Here is a 26,188-nt window from a genome sequence, read left to right as displayed (position 1 = left end):
GGAATATTGTTGTTTCAATCAGCGGTGGCCTCATCAAGGGAGCTGGCTGGCGAGAGTAACTGAGACTGACAGAATAGAGGGGCTGAATTAGCGCGCACAGTTGAAGCGACAAGGTGCTGAAGTATGAGGTTAATGACCATGTCTATTCTGATTACTCGTCTCCCTCCTGCTGTCGGGCTCAGTCATTTTTAAAGCCAGCTTCTTCGATGATGCAATCAGCACACATTGTTTGGTAAACAGAAATGGAACAAAAGTCATTCATAACTGAGCGGTGATGGTTTGATTTTGAAGGGAAAAAAATTGCATTTGTGTAGCATTTTATCACAGCTCTCACTGCGGTTTGATTGCTGTTATGTTGGTAATGTGGCAGCCATTTAGCACATAGCGAACTCAAAACCAATGAGATGAATAACCAAGTAATCCAGTTTTTTTTGTTGGGATTACAGGTTGAGGGAGGAATGTCAGTCAGGAACATCAGGAGAACTCTCTGTCCTTCCCCAAATACTGCCCAGGGATCTTTAAATTCCACCTAAAGCTTCAGGAAGGCATATGGGGCTTCTGTTGAACGTCTCAGCCGAAGGATGGCACTTCTGGCAACGCAGCTCTCCCTCTCTACTCCGCTGACGTGCCAGCCTAGGTTATATGTTCAAGGATATATAAACTCGAGGAACAGCACCTCATCTTCCGATTAGGCACGTTACAGCCTTCCGGACTCAATATCGAGTTCAACAATTTCAGATCATAACCTCGGCCCCTATTATATTTTTATATTTTTTATCCACACTTTTGGTTTGTGCCTTTTCCTTTTTCTCTCTCTCTCTCCCACATGGCAACTGTCTCTCACTCTGCCAGCGCATTTCACACTTCATCTAGAGCCATCCTTTGTTTCTTTACCTGTCCTATTACCACCTCGTCTCACCTTGAATATCTCTTAATGTCTCTTCTTTCATCCCCTCCCCCATTTCTCAGCCCCCAAACTGCCTTTTAATCTCTTTCATTTACTGCCTTTTTTTCTCAGTTCTGACGAAGGGTCTTTGACCCGAAACGTTGACTCCGTTTCTCACTCCACGTATGTTGCCTGGCCTGCTGAGTTTTTCCAGCGTTTTCTGTTGCTATTTTGGATTTCCAGCATCCGCAGTATTTTGCTATTGTCTTATATGTTCAAGTCCTGCAGTAGAGCTCGAATCCACAACCAACGGTGAAAGTGCTATCAAAAGAGCCAAGGTGACACACACAAGTAGCATAGAGGCAGGCTAGAAGTAGAATAGGTGCAGCCATGGCTCCGTTGTAGCACTCTCACCTCCGAGGCACAAGGTGTTGGATAATTCCTTCCTTATCCTTTTAACAGATTTGTAAAGTTAGAGACTGTAATATGTCTGACAATTAACTTCATTTATTCTTGTTTCAAAACATTCATCTTAAAACTTCATACTGAATAGTAGACATTTAGCCTTGCGTCTAAAATCATCTGTGTAGGGAACTTCTAGCAGGAAATCGGGAGAATTGCTTATCCAAGTCTGTTCACGTTACCTGGTCTCGAAGGTAGTCAAAGAATTCCTACTGAGTGAAATCTTCTCTCTCTCTTTTTATACTATTTCCTTTTAAGGTCCATTTCCTCCTGGGTTCAATACTATTGGGTGTTTTATGACCCGTAGATCTTTGAACAGATTGCTAGACAGAGAGGAGAGGCCCCACATCATATCCTGGTTTCCTATCCTTGCTTTCTCCCCCCCACGAGTCATGGTCTTTGTTATACTAACCTTTGATGTTATGCTCTATAGTAAAAGGAACCTATTGCCTTTTTTATACTGCAGTAATTCTCTTCAAAATACAAGACTTTAATGCTTGCAGAATGAGCATTAAATTGGCAGATGAATTTCAAGAAAGAGAAGTGTGAAGTGCTGCCTTTTGGTAGGAAGAATAAAGGGGTCACATACTGCTTCGATAATAAGGGGGAAAAACTGAGTTGCGCCCCCTTTGGGGCACTAACTTCGCCGGGGTGCTCCTTTTAGCACCCTGAAAAAATTAGCACCCCCGCGGCCGAAATTGAGTGGCTACTGGAAGCGCCCCACCTCACTCTTGGGGCGCTGCGAGGGAATATAGCGGCACGTCGCGCCGCGGTATTGCAGGCCTTCCTCCCCTTCTCAAAAGGGGAGGGGCCTTGCGCAGCGCGACCCAGCTGGGCTACCGGGATCGCAGTGCCAGCAACAGAACCCGGCACTCAAGATAAGTGCCGGGCTCATGGAGCGCAGCCGGCACTCTGTGGGGTGGGGGGGGGGGGGGGTGGGGGGGAACGGTGCTCAGGAGGCCAGGGACGGCAGCGGAGGCAGGTGCTGGCAGGCGGCCAGCAACAAAATTGGCCGCCCCGGCCACAGGTAGGCCCCCCTGACCCCATCGGACATAGCGTCCGGCGGTAAGTCAGGGGGCGCAACCGAAGATCACGGCTGGGGCGCAAGCGGGGCGCTGCGCATGGTGACGACATCATCGCCGGTGGCGCAGCGGGGCGCTATCCGTTACCGCTGTTGCTAACCTCCCAGTGAATTTCGCGGGAGGCATTGCGGCGCCGCACCGGGGCGCTAGTTGCTTTGCGCCCCATTAACGCCCTAGGAAGGCGCAAAGCAACCAAATTTTCCCCCCCATGAGTCTGAAAGGGATAGGGGAGCAAAGGGATGAGATTCTTGTTCTTGGGTACACATTCACAAATCACTAACAGTAGCAATGCAGGTTCATAAAGCCATAAAAAAAACAAGTACTGGGGTTCATTTCTAGAAGGATAGAATTGAAAAGCAGAGGCTCTGTTCAACTTACATCGAACCTTGGTCAGGCCACATGGAGTGCTATGCACAGTTCTGCTCTCCAGATTATAAAAAAAGATATAGAGGCATTTGGGAAAGTGCAAACAAGATTCACAAGGATGATACCAGAGCTGAGGTTATACCCATCAGGAAAGGTTGAACAGGTTGGGGCTCTTTTAGGAACATAAGAAATAGGAGCAGGAGTAGGGCATACAGCCCATCAATCACGCCTACTTCACCATTCAATAAGATCATGGCTGAACTTCTATATCGACTCCACTTTCCCGCCCTATCACCAAATCCCTCGATTCCCTTAGTACCCAAAAATCGATCAGTCTCGGCCTTGAATATACTCAATGACTGAGCATCCACAGTTCTCTGTGACAGAGAAGTCCAAAGAATCACAACCCTCTGATTAAAGAAATTTCTCATCTCAGTCCTAAATGGCTGAGCCCCTTATCCTGAGACTGTGCCCCCGAGTTCTAGACTCTCCAGCCAGTGGAAACAGCCTCTCAGTATCTACCCTGTCAATCCCTCTAAGAATTGTATACGTTTCAATGAGATCACCTCGCATTCTTCTAAACTCCAGCGCATATAGGCCCATTCTACTCAATCTCTCCTCAAATGACAACCCTCTCATCCCAGGAATCAATCTAGTGAACCTTCACTGCACCCTCTCTAAGGCAAGTATATCCTTCCTTAGGTAAGGAGACCAAAACTGTACACAGTTCCCCAGAGAAAGAGAAGGCCGAGGGAGGACCTTACAGGGCTTTAAAATTCTAAAAGGGTTTGATAGGGTAGATGTAGAGAAAATGTTTCCACTTGTGGATGAGTCCAAGAGGTCATAAATATAAGATTGTCACTAATAAACCTAATAGAAAAAATAGGATTTGCAAGCTCAGTCTAGTCTAAATCAATTGTCTAGTTTAGCTGTCTGTCTCAGAATAATATAAAAACACATCTATATTCTTGCAGAAGGTTGCAAATTCAAGTCCCACTCCAGAGACTTGAGCATAAAATCTAGGCCGACACTCCAGTGCAGTACTGAGGGAATGTTGCACCGTTGGAGGTGCCGTCTTTCAGATGAGACGTTAAACCGAAGCGCCGTCAGCCCTTTCAGGTGGATATAAAAGATCCCATGGCACTATTTCGAAGAGCAGAGGAGTTCTCCACAGTTTCTCAGCCAATAGTTATCCCTCAAACAACATCTAAAAATGTGAGAAGTTGCACAACACCAGGTTATAGTCCAACAGCTTTATTTGAAATCACAAGCTTTCGGAGCGCTACTCCTTCGTCAGGTGAAGTGAAGAGATGCATATAGGCACAGCATATATAGTCAGAGAGTACTGCCAGATGATTACAGGTAATCTTTCTAACTGCCCTTTATCACCTCGGCAGAGAGATGATCACAGCAATCAAAGGTGTGGATGGTGTCCAAACAGGTCAGTCAGGAAAACATTACATCAAAGCACAATGAGGTGGGGTCACAAGGGGTCAAATGTTGCAGATGCTGGAGTCTGTATGAAAAACAAAAAATGCTGGAAATCACTGCAGGTCCGGCCGCATCTGTGTAGAGAGAACAAGCCAACGATGACTCGAGTCTGGATGACTCTACGTCAGGTGGGATTACATGTAGCGTGACATGAACCCAAGATCCCGGTTGAGGCCGTCCTCATGGGTGCGGAACTTGGCTATCAGTTTCTGCTCGACGATTTTGCGTTGTCGTGTGTCTCGAAGGCTGCCTTGGAGAATGCTTACCCGAAGATCGGAGGCTGAATGTCCTTGACTGCTGAAGTGTTCCCCGACTGGGAGGGAACACTCCTGTCTGGCGATTGTTGTGCGGTGTCCGTTCATCCGTTGTCGCAGTGTCTGCATGGTCTCGCCGATGTACCATGCTCCGGGGCATCCTTTCCTGCAACGTACGAGGTAGACAACGTTGGCCGAGTCACATGAGTATGTACCATGTACCTGGTGGGTGGTGTCCTCACGTGTGATGATGGTATCTGCGTTGATGATCTGGCATGTCTTGCAGAGGTTGTCGTGGCAGGGTTGTGTGGTGTCGTGGTCGCTGTTCTCCTGAAAGCTGGGTAACTTGCTGCGAACGATGGTCTGTTTGAGGTTAGGCGGCTGTTTGAAGGCGAGTAGTGGAGGCGTGGGGATGGCCTTAGCGAGGTGTTCGTCGTCATCGATGACATGTTGAAGGCTGCGAAGAACATGGCGTAGTTTCTCCGCTCCGGGGAAGTACTGGACGACGAAGGGTACTCTGTTGGTTGTGTCCCGTGTTTGTCTTCTGAGGAGATCTATGCGATTTTTCGCTGTGGCCCGTCGGAACTGTCGATCGATGAGTCGAGTGTCATATCCCGTACTTACGAGGGCATCTTTCAGCGTCTGTAGGTGTCCATCGCGTTCCTCCTCGCCTGAGCAGACCCTGTGTATTCGCAGGGCTTGTCCATAGGGGATGGCTTCTTTAACGTGGTTAGGGTGGAAGCTGGAGAAGTGGAGCATCGTGAGGTTGTCCGTGGGCTTGCGGTAGAGTGAAGTGCTGAGGTGTCCGTCTTTGATGGAGATTCGTGTGTCCAAGAATGAAACCGATTCTGAGGAGTAGTCCATGGTGAGTTTGATGGTGGGATGGAACTTGTTGATGTTATCGTGTAGTCTTTTCAGTGATTCTTCGCCGTGGGTCCATAAGAAGAAAATGTCGTCGATGTATCTGGTGTATAGCGTTGGTTGGAGGTCCTGTGCAGCGAAGAAGTCTTGCTCGAACTTGTGCATGAAGATGTTGGCGTATTGGGGTGTGAATTTGGTCCCCATGGCTGTTCCGTGTGTTTGGGTAAAGAACTGGTTGTCGAAGGTGAAGACATTGTGGTCATGGATGAAGCGGTTGAGTTGTAGGATGGCATCTGGAGATTGGCTGTTGTTGGTGTTGAGTACTGAGGCTGTCGCAGCGATGCCGTCATCGTGGGGGATACTGGTGTAGAGTGCCGAGACGTCCATCGTGGCGAGGAGTGTTCCTGGTTCAACTGGTCCGTGGGTGCTGAGTCTCTGTAAGAAGTCTGTAGTGTTGTGACAGAAGCTGGGGGTTCCCTGTACTATGGGTTTCAGGATGCCCTCGACGTATCCAGAGAGGTTCTCACACAGGGTTCCGTTGCCTGATACGATAGGACGTCCGGGTGTGTTGGCTTTGTGTATCTTTGGGAGGCAGTAGAAGTCTCACACGCGGGGAGTACGTGGGATGAGAGCGCATAGGATGCTTTGAAGGTCTGGATCGAAGGTCTTGATCAGTCTGTTGAGTTGGCGGGTGTGTTCTTTGGTCGGATCTGCGGGTAACTGTCTGTAGTGTTCCTGGTTGTCCAGTTGTCGGTATGCTTCTTTGCAATAGTCCATTCTGTTCTGTATGACGATGGCTCCTCCTTTGTCCGCTGGTTTGATGACGATGTTGCGGTTGGTCTTGAGAGCGTGGATGGCGTTGCGTTGTGCTCGGGTGACATTCTGGACTATCTTGTGGGTGCGGCTGATGAATCTGGCGTTGATGCATCTCCTGACAGCTTGAGCATACATGTCAAGCTTAGGGCAGCGACCCTCCGGAGGGGTCCAATTTGACTCTTCTTCGGTTGCTGCACCGCGGATCCCTCTGTCTGCTGTTCCAGATCATTGATTGTCTCATTGGGTTCGCTGCTGACATCTTGGGATTTGTGGAAGAATTCCCAGAGCCTCATTCTCCTGATTAATTCCTCTGTGTCTGCCGCGAGACCGATGGGGTCCATTTTGGTGGTGGGGCAGAAATTCAGCCCTCGGCTGAGAACTTCGATTTCATCTGAAGGGTGTGGTCGGACAAGTTGACGATGGACTTCCCTGTGGTTTCAACCGTGGTACAGGGGGAGGCTTAGTTGCTGCTGGTGGTGATGCCGAGTTTCTCAAGCTTCCTGTTCTTGGTGTGCATGTAGGCAGCGTAGTTCCGTTGCCTCGTCTGTTTGGCGGTGTCTTGTAGCTGGTCGGCGAGACCATGCAGACACTGCGACAACGGATGAACAGACACCGCACAACAATCGCCAGGCAGGAGTGTTCCCTCCCAGTCGGGGAACACTTCAGCAGTCAAGGACATTCAGCCTCCGGGTAAGCATTCTCCAAGGCTGCCTTCGAGACACACGACAACGCAAAATCGTCGAGCAGAAACTGATAGCCAAGTTCTGCACCCATGAGGACGGCCTCAACCGGGATCTTGGGTTCATGTCACGCTATATGTAATCCCACCTGACGTAGAGTCATCCAGACTCGAGTCGTCGTTGGCTTGTTCTCTCTACACAGATGCAGCCGGACCTGCAGTGGTTTCCAGCATTTTTTGTTTTTCATACAGACTCCAGCATCTGCAACATTTGACCCCTTGTGACCCCACCTCATTGTTCTTTGATGTAATGTTTTCCTGACTGACCTGTTTGGACACCATCCACACCTTTGATTGCTGTGATCATCTCTCTGCCGAGGTGTGATAAAGGGCAGTTAGAAAGATTACCTGTAATCATCTGGCAGTGTTCTCTGACTATATATGCTGTGCCTATATGCATCTCTTCACTTCACCTGACGAAGGAGCAGCGCTCCGAAAGCTTGTGATTTCAAATAAAGCGGTTGGACTAGATCCTGGTGCTGTGCGACTTCTCACATTTGTCCACCCCAGTCCAACACCGGCATCTCCACATCATAACATCTAAAAACAGATGATCTGGTCAATATCACATTGCTGTTTGTGGGATCTTGCTGTATGTAAATTGGCTGCCACGTTTCCTACATTGCAACAGTGACTACACTTCAAAAGTAATTCATTAGCTGTAAGCGCTTTGGGACACCTGGTTGTGAAAGGCGCTATATAAATGCAAGTCTTTCCTTTTATTTGATGGCAAAGCATTCTCTTGAAGCCTCCACCTTTAGTTAGTAGGAATCCCTTTAAAATATGATCTTCTTTGCCATAATGAAATGTAGCTAAGAGGCTCGGAAAATGACCTTCTCAGGTTTCTTGCTCTTTTGTGTGCTCCTAACCAACTAGTTAAGAGTAGTCAGAATTGCTCTTCCTCTCTCTTTGCAGGAAGTATCTGGACTCCATTTGGCACCATCCCAAAATATCATGGCCAAGTCTGGGAACCTGCAGTAGGGGCAACCACACGCCAACAGTCCTCAACACAGCAACGCATCAGACTGAAGCCCCCCCCCCTCCTTGCAGGATCCTCACCAATTTCTTCAGCCAGCCAGCTCAGTTTAACCTGTGCAAAGTTTCTCGAATGCATATTATCAGGTGATTTTTCAAAGTTTCACTTTAGCTCCAGTATGAGAGAGACACACACAGCAGAAGCTTAGCTCAGTCAGCCATTTCAATACTGTGGCTACAAGAGCACGACAGAGGCTTAGTACTCTGCGACAAGTGGCTCATCTCCTGACCAATGTTCCCCATATTTTTTTTGGGTGCGCGGCCCCTTTAAGGGGCTGCGCGGCCTATTCACAGTTTGGCGCACAAACGAAATTTAACACTGAAAAAGCCAGTCCCGGGCTCGCGGGTCTGGTAGAGAGCTGTGCGCAGCTTAGAGGGAATGTTGCTCCTGACCCCTCAAAGCCTTTCCACCACCTACAAGGCTCAAGTCAGGAGTGTGATAGAATACTCACCATTAGCCTGGATAGGTGCAGTTGCAACACTCAAGAAGCTCAACACCATCCAGGACAAAAATCCACCCTCTCCACCACTGGCATGCTGTTACTGCAGTATGTATGATCGAGAGCATTCGCTTCATTAGCTGACCAAAATTACTTCGACAGTACCGCCCTCCCCTGCAACCTCTGCTACCAAGAAAAACAAGAGCAGCAATGTCGTGGGTACACCATCCTGACTTGGATATACAGCAGCATTCCTTCATCAGTACTGGGCAAGAATCCTGGCATTCCCTACCTAACACCATTGTGGGAGCACTCTTCACCACAAGGACTGTCACGGTTCAAGAAGGCTCACCACCACATTCTCAGGGAAACTAAGGATGGGCAATAAATGCCGGCCTTGCCAGCATCGTCGACATACAAAGAACGAATTTAAAAAAAGACGCAAACACGCATATGCCCATAGGCACGTGTGCCTACACACATTCAAACACACAATTCGGAGAAAGTAAAATATGACCAAAACCCAGGGTGACTTGCTGCCCAGAGGTATCTCATCACAGCTGAATTTTCACAGCTTCTTCAAAGACGAGAGCCAGCAAATTTCCAGCTGCCTCAGCTTAGAGTGCAACATCGTTCCCTCTTTGGTATTTCTGCAGATTGGTCTTTGAAAAAGCCTCCAACAGAGATGTTAATTAACAGAATTTTATTTAGATCAACTCATCGCTTCCCAACTGAAAGCGACTTCCTGAGCCCTGCCGCTGCATAACAAAAGTGTCAACTGGTGCACAACAGGAAATCGTGACGAGGTGCACTCGATGCAGAGTAGCATCATAGAAAGCAGAAGGAGACCATTCGGACCATCGTGCCTCTGCCGGTTCTTTGAAAGAGCTCTCCGATTAGTCCCACTCAATGTTCCCTTTAAGCTGTGCGGTCACGCAGCGCTCTGGGCCTCCCGCTCAGCCGGCTGTTCAATGGGCCATGCAGCCTCTTACAGGGGCCGCACACCCCAAAAAAATTAAAAGGGAACATTGGTCCCACTCCCCTGCTCTTTCCCCATAGCCCTGCAACTTTTTCCCCCTTCAAATATTTATCCAATTCCCTTTTGAAAGTTATTATTGAATCTGCTTTCACCGCCCTTTCCTGCAGTGCATTCCAGATCGCAACAACTCGCTGCGTAAAACAATTCTCTTCATCTCCCCTCCTGATTTTTTGTCAATTACCTTAAATCTGTGTCCTCTGGTTACTGACCCTCCTGCCACTGGAAACAGTATCTCCTTATTTACTCTATCAAAACCCTTCATAATTTTGAAGCTCCCCGTAACCTTCCCTGCCCTAAGGCAAACAGTCCCAGCTTCTCTAGTCTCTCCGTATAACTGAAGTCCCTCATCCCTGGAACCATTCTGGTAAATCACTGCGCCCTCTCCAAGGCTTTATTTTCTGTAACAATAATAATCATTCAGTTTATTGTTCGGAGGGTGTGAAATCCCTCAATATTCCCTTTTATGCCTCCCGTCCAGATCTGCTGCTTAATGAGGTCAATCACTGCCGCTCCCTCAATCATTGCTGCTCCACATCTCGCTGCTACAAGACAAGCCCAGCCTGGTAATGACTCTCCTTCCAATATTCTGTACCTAACAATCATGGGGGAGATCAGGAATTCAGTAAAATAGGGCAATCATGGGGGAGATCAGGAATTCAGTAAAATAGGGCAAGAGTGATGGGGAGGGAGGGAGGGGAGGGTTAGTAAAGGAAGCTGCACTTCCTAGTTAGTTAGCGTTCCCATAGGCTACACTACAATGTAAAGTTCTGATGAAAGGTCGTCGAGAGAAACGTTGGCCCGTATTTTCCGATCGGAGGCTTCCCACGTGCGGAGGCCTCCGATCTGGAAAAAAATCTACGGACTTACCTGAGGGCTCCCGAGGTGCGTACACTTCCGCTCCTGGGCCTCTCCAACTCGAAATGCGCAGGGCCCACGTATCCCAGGGGCGCATGCAGTTCGCAAGCGTCCCTGGGATCACGTGGGCCATGGGGAGCCAATCAAAGAAGGGAATCTCCCTTCATACACTTGACAGATAGACCCGTCAAACATATGAATGGAGAGCACCCCAAAAACACTGTAAAACATTAAATAATTTTTTTAAATCACATTTTTAAAATGTTGAAGTTACAATAAATTAAATATTTTAAACAAAAATTAAATTTTTTGAAAAACATATTTAAAGTTATTTATGGAGCTAAAAATAAACTTACCTTTTTCTAAAGTATTTTTAAATGATAAATGAGTGAAACTTTTTTTTTTTTTAAACTTTTTTCAACTCTTATGCTGGTAAAAGCAGGCCTTACGCCTGCTTTTACCAGGCGTAAGATTTCTAAGGGTTTTCTCTGGAAAAAAGACTGAGAGGTGTCCTAGAGATCTTTAAAATTATGAAGGGGTTCGATGGGGGTCGTCGTGGAGAAGATGTTTGCATTTGTGAGTCCAAGACTAGAGGTCAAAAATATAATATAGTCACTAATAAATCCAATTGGGAAGTCAGGAAAACCTTCTTTACCCAGAGTGGTGAGCAACGTTCCCACTAAGCAGCGGTCTGGAGATCCCGTGCAGGCCGCTCACCGGTTTTTGCACAGAAGAAACCACACATGCGCAAAAATTTGAATGGGCCGCGCAGCCAGTTAAATGGACCACGCACGGGAAAAAATTGAGAGGGAACATTGGTGCTGAGAATGTGGAACTCACTACCACAAGTAGTAGTTGGGGCAAATAGCGTGGGTACATTGAAGGGGAAGCTAGATAAGTATACGAGGGAGAAAGGAATAGAAGGATATGTCGGTAGGGTGAGATGAAGTAAATAGAGTGGGAGGAGGCTTGTGTGCAGCATAAACACCGACATGGTTGAAATGGCCTGTTTCTGCACTGTAAATTCTATGTATTTCTATGTAAAGATAAGGGGGCTCTTCCTGCTGGCCAATCTTCTACCCACCTTAAGTTCCCAGAACACCAGAGCAGCTGCATGGCTACCTGCTGAAGAGACAGGCCCCAAAATGCACAACCCTGACAAGGGTCTGTTGCTACTGTAACCTATTGCAGCATCTCATTTACCAACCAACAAGCCCATAGCACCTCCTGTGCCGAGCACTTACCACCCTACTGTATAGGACTGTAAAACTGTATGACCCTCGCAGGATTTACCTGCAGGTACTGTCAAATATATACTGTACTATAGCATGTATTCTGTATGAGAGAATGTCCCAAGAGCATGAAAACTTCTTGTATATAATTTTTTAAAATTAAAAACCTTCCCTGATCCATTTAAAAGAGGGCCCTTTCTTCATAACTATGACCTCTCATTCCTGGTATCATTCTAGTGAAATAAAAACAGAAAATGCTGGAAATACTGAGCCGGTCAGGTAGCATTTATGGAGAAAGGAAAAGGGTTAGGTTAACTTTTCAGGTTTATGACCCTTCTACAATATCCATTTTTTTCCTTTGCAGATGCTGCTCGATCTGCTGTTGTCTATCATGACCTCTTCGCTGCCTTTGGCAACACTGACCACTTCATAGAATGGTTAAAGCTCAGAAGGAGGCCATTCGGCCTGTTGAGCCTGTGCCGGCTCTCTGCAAGAGCACTTCAGCTAATCCCACTCCCCTGCCCTATCCCTGTAGACTTGCAATTTTTTTCCTTCAGGCACTTCAGCACGGTGGCATAGTGGTTAGCACTGTTGTCTCACAGCGCCAGGGACCCGGGTTCGAATCCGGCCTCGGGTGACTGTCTGTGTGGAGTTTGCACATTCTCCCTGTGTTTGCGTGGGTTTCCTCCGGGTGCTCCGGTTTCCTCCCACAGTCCAAAGATGTGCAGGTTAGGTTGATTGGCTATGATAAATTGACCCTTAGTGTTAGGGGGATTAAATACATGGGGTTACGGGGATCGGGTGGGATATGTGTTGGTGCAGGGGTTACGGGGATCGGGTGGGATATGTGTCGGTGCAGGCTCGATGGGCCGAAATGGCCTCTATCTGCACTGTGGGGATTCTGTGAAAAATTATCCAATTCCCTTTTGAAAGCCACGATTGAATCTGCCTCCACCACCCTTTCAGGCAGTGCATTCCCAATCATAATCACTCGCTGCGTAAAAAAGTTTTTCCTGATGTCACCTTTGGTTCTTTTGCCAATCACCTTGAATCTGTCTCCTCTGGTTCCTGACCCTGCCACCAATGGGAACAGTTTCCCTCTATCTATTCTGTCTAGACCCCTCATGATTTTGAAAACCTCTATCAAATCTCCTCTCAACGTTCTCTGCTCCAAGGAGAACAACCCCAGCTTCTCTAGTCTATCCACGTAACTGAAGTCCCTCATCCCTGGAACCATTCTTGTAAATCTTTTCAGCACCCTCTAAGGCCTTCACATCCTCAGGTTTCTCTGTTCATGCACCCCGTTTAGGATTGTACCCTTTACAGGAAACTTTGTGATATCTGGCACCGACAAGACCAAGCTGTTGCCGTCCCATCAAAACTGCCGGACAAACCAGCGCTAATGTTAAAACATACGGAAGCTTTTGAGCTCCGTATCTGGCAACAAACCCAACAGCTTCTAAACAGTCGGCCGTAGCTTGCAAGCGTCTCTGTAGCTAAGCAACAGCTTTAGCTAGACCTTGCAGAGCCTGACTGGTGAAAAAAAGCAACGAAAAGAAAAGAAACTTACTGAACTGACTCCTGAATTTTGCCGATGGCTCGAGCATTCCGGACAGTTAACCTCCGGATAAACCAAAGTTTCCTGTAGTTTATATTGCCTCTCCTCGTTCTGCCTGCCAAAATGTATCACTTTGCACTTTTCTGCGTTAAATTTCATCTGCCACGTGTCCGCCCATTCCACCATCCTGTCTATGTCCTTTTCAAGTCTATCACTATCCTCCTCACTGTTCACTATACTTCAAGTTTTGTGTCATCTGCAAATTTTGAAATTGTGCCCTGTACACCCAAGTCTAAGTCATTAATATTGGCCCAGAACTTCGGGTCTCCATGGGTGAGTACGCATGGGGTACTCACCAGTAGGCCCAATGGAAGTGCCGGTTTCCTGCATGCACGGGAAACTGGCACTTCCGTTCCCCTGAAAGAAGGGGTTCAGAGTTCGAACGCGTGCGCAGGAGAGGCAGCGCGTGCGCATCGAACTTGTGTTTTTTTTTGTTGCAGGTTTTCCCGGGAGGGTAAGTTTCCAGAATTTACACATATAAAAAGCAGGCGTAAGGCCTGCTTTTTACAAGGTAAGTGGTGAATTAATTAAAATTAAAACATTTTTTCCACAGGTTTATTATTTTTAAATACTTTAAAGGTAAGTTTATTTTTAGCCCCGTTAGAAAATAAAATTATTCTTTTCAAAAATTTAAATTATTGTTTAAAATAGTTATTTCATGTAATTTATAGTTTATTTAAAAAATGTGATTTAAAAAAAAAATTATTTGAAGATTTAGTGATGTTTTGGGGCTCGTAGTGTTTCTAAGTTTGACAGCACTTCCTGTCAAACTTATGAATGAAGCATTCCCTGCTCCGATTGGCTCCCCATGGCCCACGTGATCCCAGGGGACGCATCGAACTAACTGCGCCCCTGGGATACGCAAGCACTGTGCGCCGGCAGTTGGAGCAGGCCCAGGATCGGAATTCCACGGGGGCCCACAGCTCAACGGCCGGCGCGCAAGGTAAGTGCAGGTCGGGGGGCTTACACCCGCGGGAAGCCCCCGACCCGAATTTCTGGGCCAATATATATCAAGAAAAGCAGTGGTCCTATGACTGACCCCTGGGGAACACCACTGTGTACCTTCCTCCAGTCCGAAAAACAACCCTTCACCACTAGTCTCTGTTTCCTGTCACTTAGCCAATTTCTTAACTATGCTGCCACTGTCCCTTTTATTAAGAACATAAGAAATAGGAGCAGGAGTAGGCCATTCGGCCCTTCGAGCCTGCTCCGCCATTCAATGAGATCTTCTGCCTCAATTATATATATTTTTTTGTTCCGGGATGTGGGCGTCACTGGCAAGGTCAGCATTTATTGCCCATCCCTAACTTCCCCCGAGAAGGTGGTGGTGAGCTGCCTTCTTGAACCGCTGCAGTCCGTGTGGTGAAGGTACTCCCACAGAGCTGTTAGGGAGGAAGCTCCAGGATTTTGACCCAGCGACGATGAAGGATCGGCGATATATTTCCAAGTCAGGATGGTGTGTGACTTGGAGGGGAACTTGGAGGTGATGGTGCTCCCATGCGCCTGCTGCCCTTGTTCTTCTAGGTGGTAGAGGTCGCGGGTTTGGGAGGTGCTGCCGAAGAAGCCAGTGCATCTTGTAGATGATACACTGGTGGTGGAGGGAGTGATCATAATATGATAGAATTTCACATTAATTTTGAGAGTGACTTGGCTAAGTCCCAAACTAGAGTCTTAAACTTAATTAAAACCAATAACATAGGTATGAGGGGCAAGTTGGTTAAGGTAGATTGGAAAATAGATTAAAAGGTATGGCAGTAGATAAGCAGTGGCTAGCATTTAAAGAAATATTTCATAATTCTCAACAAAAATACATTCCATTGAGCAATAAAAACTCCACGGGAAAAGTGATCCAACCGTGGCTAACTAAAGAAGTTAAGGATAGCATTAGGTTGAAAGAAGAAGCTTATAACGTTGCGAAGAATAGTAGTAAGATTGGGAGAGTTTGAGAAATCAGCAAAGAATGACCAAAAAATTGATAAAAAAGGGAAAAAATAGAATGAGAGAAAACTAGCAAGAAATATAAAAGCAGATTGTAAGAGCTTCTACAAGTACGTAAAAAGGAAGAGAGTAGCAAAAGTAAACATTGGTCCCTTAGAGGCTGAGACAGGAGAAATTATTATGGGGAATAAGGAAATGGCAGAAACGTTAAATAAATATTTTGTATCTGTCCTCACAGTAGAAGACACAAAAAGCATAATGATGGGGAACCAAGGGTCTAATGAGGGTGAAGAACGTAACGTAATTAATAGAAGTAGAAAAAAAGTACTAGAGAAATTAATTGGACTAAAAGCCGACAAATCCCCTGGACCCGACGGCCTACATCCTAGGGTTCTAAAAGAGGTGGCTGAAGAGATAGTGGATGCATTGGTTTTGATCTTCCAAAATTCCCTAGATTCTAGAACGGTCCCAGCAGATTGGAAGGTCGCAAATGTAACACCGCTATTCAAGAAAGGAGGGAGAGAGAAAACAGGGAACCACAGGCCAGTTCGCCTGACATCAGTCGTCGGGAAAATGCTGGAATCCATTGTTAAGGAAGTGGTAACAGGGCACTTAGAAAATCATAACATGATTAGGCAGAGTCAACATGGTTTTATGAAAGGGAAATCGTGTTTGACAAATTTATTTGAGTTTTTTGAGGATGTAACTAGCAGGGTAGACAAAGGGGAACCAGTGGATGTAGTATATTTGGATTTCCAAAAGGCATTCGATAAGGTGCCACATTAAAGGTTATTACACAAGATTAGGGCTCATGGATAGAGGATTGGTTAATGGACAGAAAACAGAGAGTAGGGATAAACAGATCTTTTTCAGGCTGGCAGGCTGTAACTAGTGGGGTGCCGCAAGGATCAGTGTTGGGGCCTCAGCTATTTACAATCTATATTAATGACTTAGATGAAGGGACCCAGTGTAATGTATCCAAGTTTGCTGACGATACAAAGCTAGGTGGGACAGTAAGCTGTGAGGAGAACACAGAGAGTCTGCAAAGAGATAAAGATAGACTAAGTGAGTGGGCAGTAAGGTGGCAGATGGAGTATAATGTAGGGAAATGTGAGGTTATTCACTTTGGTAGGAAGAATAGAAAAACAGAATATTTTTTAAATGGTGAGAAACTTTCAAATGTTGGTGTTCAGAGAGATTTGGGTGTCCTCGTGCAAGAAACACAGAGCTAGCATGCAGGTACAGCATGCAATAAGGAAGGCAAATGGCATGTTGGCCTTTATCGCAAGGGGGTTGGAGTATAAGAGTAAGGAAGTCTTGCTACAATTGTACAGGGCCTTGGTGAGACCACACCTGGAGTACTGTGCACAGTTTTGGTCTCCTTATCTAAGGAAGGATATACTTGCCTTAGAGGCGGTGCAACAAAGGTTCACTAGATTGATTCCTGGGATGAGAGGGCTGTCCTATGATGAGAGATTGTGTAGAATGGGCCTATACTCTCGAGTTTAGAAGACTGAGAGGTGATCTCATTGAAACATACAAGATTCTGAAGGGTTTGACACGGTGGATGCCGAGAGGTTGTTTCCCCTGGCTGGAGTGTCTAGAAATAGGGGGCATTGTCTCAGGATAAGGGGTAGGCCATGAAATTTCTTCACTCAGAGGCTTGTGAATGCTGAGTCTTTGAGTATATTCAAGGCTGAGCTCGATAGATTTTTGGACTCTAGGCGAATTAAGCGATATGGAGATCGGGCGGGAAAGTGGAGTGGAGGTCGATGATCAGCCATGATCTTATTGAATGGAGGAGCAGGCTCAAAAGGGCCGTATGGCCTACTCCTGCTCCTATTTCTTATGTTCATAAGGTGGTGGATGCGGTGCCAATCAAGTGGGCTGCTTTGTCCTGGATGGTGTCGAGCTTCTTGAGTGTTGTTGGAGCTACACTCATCCAGACAAGTGGGCTTCAACTTTGCTGGCAAGCCTATTATGTGGCACTTTATTAAATGCCTTTTGGAAGTCCATGTACACATCAACGGCATTGCCCTCATCAACCCTCTGTTACCTCATCAAAACACTGTGTCAGCCAGTGGCTCAGTTGGTAGCACCCTTGCCTGAGTCAGGTCATGGGTTCAAGTCCCACTCGAGACTTGAGCTCAAAAATCTAGGCTGCCACGGAGGGAGTGCTACACTGTTGGAGGTGCCGTCTTTGGAACTCTTGTCAGTTGACGCTAGGACAACATAGACAAAGGAGCTGAATTCCAGAGGTGAGGTGAGAGTGACTGCCCTTGACATCAAGCCAGCATTTGACCGAGTGTGGCATCAAGGAGCCCTAGTAAAACAGAAGTCAATGGGAATCGGGGGGAAAACTCTCCACTAGCTGGAGTCATACCTAGCACAAAGGAAGATGGTTGTGCGGTTGGAGGTCAATCATATCAACCCCAGGACATCGCTGCAGGAGTTCCTCAGGGCAGTGTCCTAGGCCCAACCATCTTCAGCTGCTTCATCAATGACCTTCCCTCCAACATAAGGTCAGAAATAGGGATGTTTGCTGATGACTGCACAGTGTTCAGTGCCATTCACAACTCCTCAGATAATGAAGCAGTCCATGCCCGCATGCAAAAAGACCTGGACGACATTCAGGCTTGGGCTGATAAGTGGCAGGTAACATTTGCGCCACACAAGTGCCAGGCAATGACTATCTCCAACAAGTGAGAGTCTAACCACTGCCCCTTATTCAATGGCATTACCATCGCCGAATCCCCCAACATCAACATCCTGGGGGGGTCACCATTGACCAGTAACTTAACTGGACCAGCCACATAAATACTGTGGCAACAAGAGCAGGTCAGAGGCTAGGTATTCTGCGGCAAGTGTCTCACCTCCTGACTCCCCAAAGCCTTTCCACATCTACAAGGCACAAGTAAGGAGTGTGATGGAATACTCTCCACTTGCCTGGATGAGTGCAGCTCCAACACTCAAAACGCTCGACACCATCCAGGACAAAGCAGCCCGCTTGATTGGCGCCCCATCCACCACCATAAACATTCACTCCCTCCACCACCGGCGTACCGTGGCTGCAGTGTGTACCATCTACAAGATGCACTGCAGCAACTCGCCAAGGCTTCTTCGGCAGCACTTCCCAAACCCGTGACCTCTACCACCGAGAAGGACAAGGGCAGCAGGCGCAAGGGAACATCACCACCTCCAAGTCACACACTTATCCTAACTTGGAAGTACATCGCCGTTCCTTCATCGTCGCTGGGTCAAAATCCTGGATCTCCCTCCCTAACAGCACTGTGGGAGTACCCTCACCACACGGACTGCAGCGGTTCAAGAAGGCGGCTCACCACCATCTTCTCAAGGGCAACTAGGGATGGGCAATAAATGCTGGCCTTGCCAGCGACGCCCACATCCCATGAATGAATTTTAAAAAACTGTTAATTTTAAATCTTAGATTGATAAATTTTTGTTAACCAAAAAGGTATTAAGGGATATGGGATATGGGCAGGTATATGGAGTTAGGTCATAGATCAGCCATCATCTCATTGAATGGTGGAACCTGCTCGAGGGGCTAAATGGCCTACTCCTGTTCCTATGTTCCATTGTTTTATCCCTCCACCTGTGCCAGCAAAACCCACGACTACACTCTCCAGTGCCTGTCTACCACTAACAATGGATAAGTCAATATTTTCTCCCAGAATGTTGGTAAAACTGAAGCCACCCTCTTTCAGCTGTCTCAAGAACCTGTGTGCCTCTGGCCTTAACTTCATCCACCTCCCTGGTTGCCACATACGGCTGTCCAGTGGAACCTAGTCATACTGCTCAACCCAGAGCTCAGCTTCTCTAACATGTTTCGTTTTCGAGCCTTTTTCTCCCCCCACCTCTAACATCACTGGCCTCCATTCCGACCTCTCCTCCACGACTGTTGAAACCCTCATTCATGTCTTCATCACTTCAAGGCATACCTTCTCGAACACTATCCTAGGTCATCCAGCTCCACAAGATTCAGAATGCTATAGTCACACTCTCACAAAGTCCCGTATCACTATCATCCTTGTCAAACTCCAGCAAATCAACTTCAAGATCTTGCTTTCAAAGCACTCCATGGCCCCACCCTATCCCACCTCAGCAACGCCCTCCAGACATACATACACTTTAAAATCTAACTATGCAATAGCATAACCTAGGGCTGCAAGAATGGTATCCTCCTGTGACCTGACCTGGGTGTGCGTCCTTTGCTGGTGTACTCCTTCAATTTCTCCAGAAGCAGCCTTGGTGATACAAGGCCACAAACGAATCGCTAAGCTGCATTGTTTAACAGCATCCAATAGTTATAAACAGGTTCACTTAGTTCAATCAGTACAACTCGTCAGCCGTGGCTCAGCGGTAGCACTCTTGCTTCCGAGTCAGAATCAAATCAAATCAACTTTTATTGTCATTGTTAGTGCAAAAGTGCAGTACAACGAAAAAAAGGTTGTGGGTTCAAGTCCTATTCCAGAACCTTGAGCACAAATCTAGATTGACACGCCAGTGCAGTACTGAGGGAGTGCTGCACTGACAGAGGAGAAAATCTTTTGAATGAGACATTAAACCAAGGCCCAGGTAGACGTAAAAGATCCCATGACATTATTTTGAAAAGGAGCAGAGGAGTTTTTGGTAGGCAGGACAATTGCAAGGTATCAGAGATAAGGAAAAATACTTGCATTTCTATAGCACCTTTCACAACCATATAATGTCCCAAAGTGCTTTACAGCCAATGATGTACTTTTTCTTTTGAAGTGTAGTCGCTGGAGTAATATAGGGAAACATGGCAGCTAATATCCACACAGCAAGCTCCACAAGCACCAATGGGATAATGACCAGGTAATCTGTTTTAGTGATATTAATTGAGGAATAAACATTGGCTAGGAGACCCATTCCTCAACGCTCTGTCCATAAAAAATAACTACAGTAATATTTAAGTCTCTTGGTTCTAGATTCCACAACCACTGCAAACAGCCTGTTTCTATCTACTCTGTCACATCCTTCATAACTTTAAACACCTCGACACAAATCACTCAGTAATCTCCTCCGTGATGAAAAATGCATCATTGTACCTCTCGAAGCCTTTCTTCATAATTGAGTCTACCGAGACTCCTCGGTCGCTCTTAACTTCATCCTTACCTAATTATGCACAGTATATGCCCGCGGTCCAGTTCACTCACAAACTCCTCCCTCACTCACCCCGGCAGCTCCCCTCCACTCCCTCCCGCTCCCGCACTCCCCTTCCACCACCCCTCACTCACTCCCTCCTCAACCCCACCCTCCTCCCCTCACAGCCCCACCCACACTCCCACCCCCCCTCCCTCGCCTCATCCTCCTCCTCACACCCCCTCCTCCGCCCCCCTCTTCCTTGCACCTCCTCCTCACTCCGGCCGCACACCCCCTCCTCCCCATTCCTGCTCCCCCTCACACCCCCTCTTAGTCCTCACACCTCCTCCTCTTCCCCACTCCCCCTTTACCCACCTCCACCTGCTCATTCCCTCCTCCTCCTCCCAACCCATCTCCTCCCTCCACTCACCCCATCCCACCTCCTCCTCCTCACTCCCACCTCCCCCCATCTCCTCCTCACTCCCACCTCCTCCTCCCCCTCACTCCTCCTCCCCCTCACTCCCTCCTCCCCCACCTCCTCACTCCCTCCTCCTCCTCCATCTCCTCCTCACTCCCTCCTCCTCCTCCATCTCCTCCTCACTCCCTCCTCCATCTCCTCCTCACTCCCTCCTCCTCCTCCTCCATCTCCTCCTCACTCCCTCCTCCATCTCCCCCTCACTCCCACCTCCCCCTCACTCTCTCCTCCCCCCTCACTCTCTCCTCCCCCACCTCCTCACTTCCTCCTCCCCATCTCCCCCTCCTCCACCTCACTCTCTCCTCCTCCCCCTCACTCTCTCCTCCTCCACACCTCCTCACTCCCTCCTCCTCCTCACTCCCACCTCCGCTCATTCCCTCCTCCCCATCTCCTCCCCCTCACTCCCACCTCCCCCTCACTCCCACCTCCCCCTCACTCATCTCCCTCCCTCCCTCCTCCCCCCACTCATCTCCCTCCCACCCTCCTCCCCACCACTCATCTCCCTCCCTCCTTCCCCCATCTCCCCCTCCCTCCCTCCTCCCCCCATCTCCCCATCCATCTCACTCCCTCCTCCCCCCATCTCCCCCTCCATCTCACTCCTCCACCCCCATCCTCCTCACTCCCTCCACCCCCATCCTCCTCACTCCCTCCACCCCCATCTCCCCCTCACTCCCACCACCCCCATCTCCCCCACACTCCCACCTTCCCACTCCCCCTCATCCCACCTCCCCCATCTCCCCTCACCCCACCTCCCCCTCACTCCCACCTCCCCCATCTCCCCCCACCCACCCTCCCCTCCCACACCCACTCCCCCACCCCCTCACCCACCTCCCCCTCACCCCTCCCTCCCCATCTCCCCCTCACTCCCTCCTCCCCATCTCCCCACTCCCTCCTCACCCATCTCCCCCTCACTCCTCCTCCCCCATCTCCCCCTCACTCCCACCTCCCCCATCTCCCCCTCACTCCCTCCCTCCCCCATCTCCCCCTCACTCCCTCCTCACCCATCTCCCCCTCCATCTCCCACACTCCCCCACCCCATCCTCCTCACTCCCTCCACCCCATCCTCCTCACTCCCTCCACCCCCATCCTCCTCACTCCCTCCACCCCCATCCTCCTCACTCCCTCCACCCCCCATCTCCCCCTCACGCCCACCTCCCCCTCACTCCCCCTCCCCCTCACTCCCACCTCCCCCTCTCCACTCCCCCTCACTCCCATCTCCCCCTCATCTCCCCCTCACATCCCTCCGCCCCCCCTCACTCACTCCTCCACCTCCTCACTCCTCCTTCATCTCCTCACTCCCACCTCCTCATTCCCTCCTCCCCATCTCGTCCTCACTCCCACCTCTCCCCATCTCCCCCTCACTCCCTCCTCCCCCTCACTCTCTCCTCCACCTCCTCACTCCTCCTCCTCCTCCATCTCCTCCCCACTCCCACCTGCTTCTCACTCCCTCCTCCATCTCCTCCTCCCCTCCTCACTCCCACCTCCCTCACTCCCACCTCCCCCACTCCCCCCTCACTCCCTCCTCCCCACCCTCCCTCCTCCTCCATCTCCCCCTCACTTCCTCCTCCTCCCCCATCTCCCCCTCACTCCCTCCTCCCCCTCCTCCCTCATCTCCCCCCTCCTCCCCCATCTCCCCCTCCATCTCCTCTCACTCCCTCCACCCCATCCTCCTCACTCCCTCCTCCCCCCCTCCCCACTCCCCCCTCCTCACTCCCTCCCCCTCCTCACTCCCTCCCCCCTCCCCTCTTCCTCCTCACTCCTCCTTCCCTCTTCCTCCTCACTCCCTCCTCCCTCTTCCTCCTCACTCCTCCTTCCCTCTTCCTCCTCACTCCCTCCTCCCTCTTCCTCCTCACTCCCCCTTCCCCTCTTTCTCCTCACTCCCTCCTCCCCCTTCCTCACGCCCTCCTCCCCTTCCTCACCCCCTCCTCCCCCTTCCTCACTCCCTCCTCCCCCTTCCTCACTCCCCCTTCCTCACTCCCTCCTCCCCCTTCCTCACTCCCCCTTCCTCACTCCCTCCTCCCCCTTCCTCACTCCCCCTTCCTCACTCCCTCCTCCCCATCTCCCCCTTCTCGTTCCCTCCTCCCCATCTCACCCTTCTCAATCCCCTCCTCCCCATCTCCCCCTCCGCCCCATCTGCCCCCTCCTCCTCACTCCCTCCGCCCCATCGGCCCCCCTCGTCCTCACTCCCTCCGTCCCATCTGCCCCCTCCTCCTCACTCCCTCCGCCCCATCGGCCCCCTCCGCCCCATCTGCCCCCTCCTCCTCACTCCCTCCGCCCCATCTGCCCCCTCCTCCTCACTCCCTCCGCCCCATCGGCCCCCTCGTCCTCACTCCCTCCGCCCCATCGGCCCCCTCGTCCTCACTCCCTCCGTCCCATCTGCCCCCTCCTCCTCACTCCCTCCGCCCCATCGGCCCCCTCGTCCTCCACTCCCTCCGTCCCATCTGCCCCCTCCTCCTCACTCCCTCCGCCCCATCGGCCCCCTCCACCCCATCGGCCCCCTCCTCCTCACTCCCTCCTCCTCCTCCCCCCATTTCCCTCCATCTCCTCCCCATCGCCCTCCAACCCCCCTCCTCCTCCCCCCATCTCCCTCCATCGCCTCCCCCATCTCCCTCATCACCAACTCCCCCTCCCGGCCTCCTCCTCATTCCCTCCACCCCATCTCCCCCTCACTCCCCCCTCCCTCCCTCCCCACCTCCTCCCTCCCCCTCCTCACTCCCCCCTCCCTCCCCACCTCCTCACTCCCCCCCTCCCTCCCCACCCCCTCACTCCCCTCCCTCACTCCCCCCCTCCCTCCCCACCTCCTCCCACCTCCCCCTCCCTCCCCACCTCCTCCCACCTCCCCCTCCCTCCCCACCTCCTCCCACCTCCCTCCCCACCTCCTCACTCCCCCCCTCCCTCCCCACCTCCTCACTCCCCCCTCCCTCCCCACCTCCTCACTCCCCCCTCCCTCCCCACCTCCTCCCTCCCCCCTCCCTCCCCACCTCCTCCCTCCCCCCTCCCTCCCCACCTCCTCACTCCCCCCCTCCCTCCCCACCTCCTCACTCCCCCCCTCCCTCCTCCCCACCTCCCCATCTCCCCCTCTCCATCTCCCCACTCACTCCCTCCTCTCCATCTCCCCCTCTCCATCTCCCCCTCTCCATCTCCCCCACTCACTCCCTCCCCACCTCCTTACTCCCCCCTCCCTCCCCACCTCCTTACTCCCCCCCTCCCTCCCCACCCTCCTTACTCCCCCCTCCCTCCCCACCTCCTTACTCCCCCCTCGCTCCCCACCTCCTTACTCCCCCCTCCCTCCCCACCTCCTTACTCCCCCCTCCCTCCCCACCCCACCTACCTCCTTACTCCCCCCTCCCTCCCCACCTACCTCCTTACTCCCCCCTCCCTCCCCACCTACCTCCTTACTCCCCCCCTCCCTCCCCACCTCCTTACTCCCCCCTCCCCACCTTCTTACTCCCCCCTCCCCAACTCCCTCCTCCCCCTCTCCATCTCCCCACTCACTCCCTCCTCCCCCCACCTCCTTCCTTCCTCCTCCCCCCCATCTCCCTCCTCCCCCACTCCCTCCTCCCTGTCTCCTCCCCCGATCTCATCAGCCCATCTCCCCCTCCCTCCCCACCTCCTTACTCCCCCCTCCCTCCCCACCTCCTTACTCCCCCCCTCCCTCCCCACCCCCTCCCCACCTCCTTACTCCTCCCATCCCACCTCCTTACACCCCCCTCCTTCCTCCCTCTCCCCCCCATCTCCCTCTCCCCCTCCTCCCCCCATCTCCCTCCTCCCCCCCATCTCCCTCCTCCCCCCCCATTTTCTCCCTCCTCCCCTCTCCTCTCCTCCTCCCCTCTCCCTCCTCCTCCCCTCTCCATTTCCCCACTCCCCATCTACCTCCTCCCCTCTCCCTTCCTCCCCCCATCTCCCTCCTCCCCCCTTGCCCCGCTCTCCCTCCTCCCCCCTTTCCCCGCTCTCCCTCCTCCCCCCTTGCCCCGCTCTCCCTCCGCCCCCCCTTGCCCCGCTCTCCCTCCTCCCTCCCTTGCCCCGCTCTCCCTCCTCCCTCCCCCCGCTCTCCCTCCCTCCGCTCTCCCTCCCTCCCCCCTTGCCCCACTCGCCCCCCTGCCCCACTCGCACCTCTCTCCCCTCTTGCCCCACTCTCCCCCCCTCCCTCACTCTCCCCTTGCCCCCTTGCCCCACTCCCTCCCCTTGCCCCACTCCCTCCCCTTGCCCCACTCGCCCCCCACTCCCTCCCCTTGCCCCACTCCCTCCCCTTGCCCCACTCCCCCCTTGCCCCACTCCCCCTCCCTCCCCCACTCCCCCTTCCCCACTCTCCCTCCCCCCCTTGCCCCACTCTCCCTCCCTCCCCCCCTTGCCCCACTCTCCCTCCCTCCCCCCCTTGCCCCACTCTCCCTCCCTCCCCCCCTTGCCCCACTCTCCCTCCCTCCCCCCCCCTTGCCCCACTCTCCCTCCCCCCCTTGCCCCACTCTCCCTCCCCCCCCTTGCCCCACTCTCCCTCCCCCCCTTGCCCCACTCTCCCTCCCCCCCTTGCCCCACTCTCCCTCCCCCCCTTGCCCCACTCTCCCTCCTCCCCCGTTGCCCCACTCACCCTCCCTCCCCCCCCTTGCCCCACTCTCCCTCCCTCCCCCCCTTGCCCACACTCCCTCCCTCCCCCCTTGCCCCACTCTCCCTCCCTCCCTCCCCCCCCTTGCCCCACTCTCCCTCCCTCCCCCCCTTGCCCCACTCTCCCTCCCTCCCCCCCTTGCCCCACTCTCCCTCCCTCCCCCCCCTTGCCCCACTCTCCCTCCCCCCCTTGCCCCACTCTCCCTCCCCCCCCTTGCCCCACTCTCCCTCCCCCCCTTGCCCCACTCTCCCTCCCCCCCTTGCCCCACTCTCCCTCCCCCCCTTGCCCCACTCTCCCTCCTCCCCCGTTGCCCCACTCACCCTCCCTCCCCCCCCTTGCCCCACTCTCCCTCCCTCCCCCCCTTGCCCCACACTCCCTCCCTCCCCCCTTGCCCACTCTCCCCTCCCTCCCTCCCCCCCCCTTGCCCCACTCTCCCTCCCTCCCTCCCCCCCTTGCCCCACTCTCCCTCCCTCCCCCCTTGTCCCACTCTCCCTCCCTCCCCCCTTGTCCCACTCTCCCTCCTCCCCCCTTGTCCCACTCTCCTCCCTCCCCCCTTGTCCCACTCTCCCTCCTCCCCCCTTGTCCCCACTCTCCCCTCCCCTCCCCCCCTTGCCCCACTCTCCCTCCCTCCCCCCCCTTGCCCCCACTCTCCCTCCCCCCCCCTTGCCCCCACTCTCCCTCCCTCCCCCCCCTTGCCCCACTCTCCCTCCCTCCCCCCCCTTGCCCACTCTCCCTCCCTCCCCCCTTGCCCCACTCTCCCTCCCTCCCCCCTTGCCCCACTCTCCCTCCCCCCTCCCCCCTTGTCCCATTCTCCCTCCCTCCCCACCCCTTGCCCCACTCTCCCTCCTCCCCTTGCCCCACTCTCCCTCCCTCCC

General features: G+C 51.9%; 1 protein-coding gene across 4 annotated transcripts in view; it reads right to left on the bottom strand.

Moving 5' to 3' along the window:
• The window catches only part of supt7l (SPT7 like, STAGA complex subunit gamma), a 54,536-nt gene that overhangs the window by 26,635 nt on the left and 1,713 nt on the right, over positions 1-26,188 (bottom strand). The window contains exon 1 of one of the 4 annotated variants that reach the window (XM_085997932.1): positions 2,809-2,833. The exons of the other annotated variants lie outside the window; for them this stretch is intronic. The gene's annotated coding sequence lies outside the window, so the exon portion shown is untranslated. Of the gene's footprint in view, positions 1-2,808; positions 2,834-26,188 lie in introns of those variants that run through there. 4 annotated transcript variants of the gene reach the window in all.

This window comes from Somniosus microcephalus, chromosome 9, assembly GCF_052327205.1.
Source record: "Somniosus microcephalus isolate GS21.2 chromosome 9, FLI_Smic_1.0, whole genome shotgun sequence".
Classification (NCBI taxonomy): Eukaryota; Metazoa; Chordata; class Chondrichthyes; order Squaliformes; family Somniosidae; genus Somniosus; species Somniosus microcephalus.
This window is presented reverse-complemented; position numbering and strand designations above follow the sequence as displayed.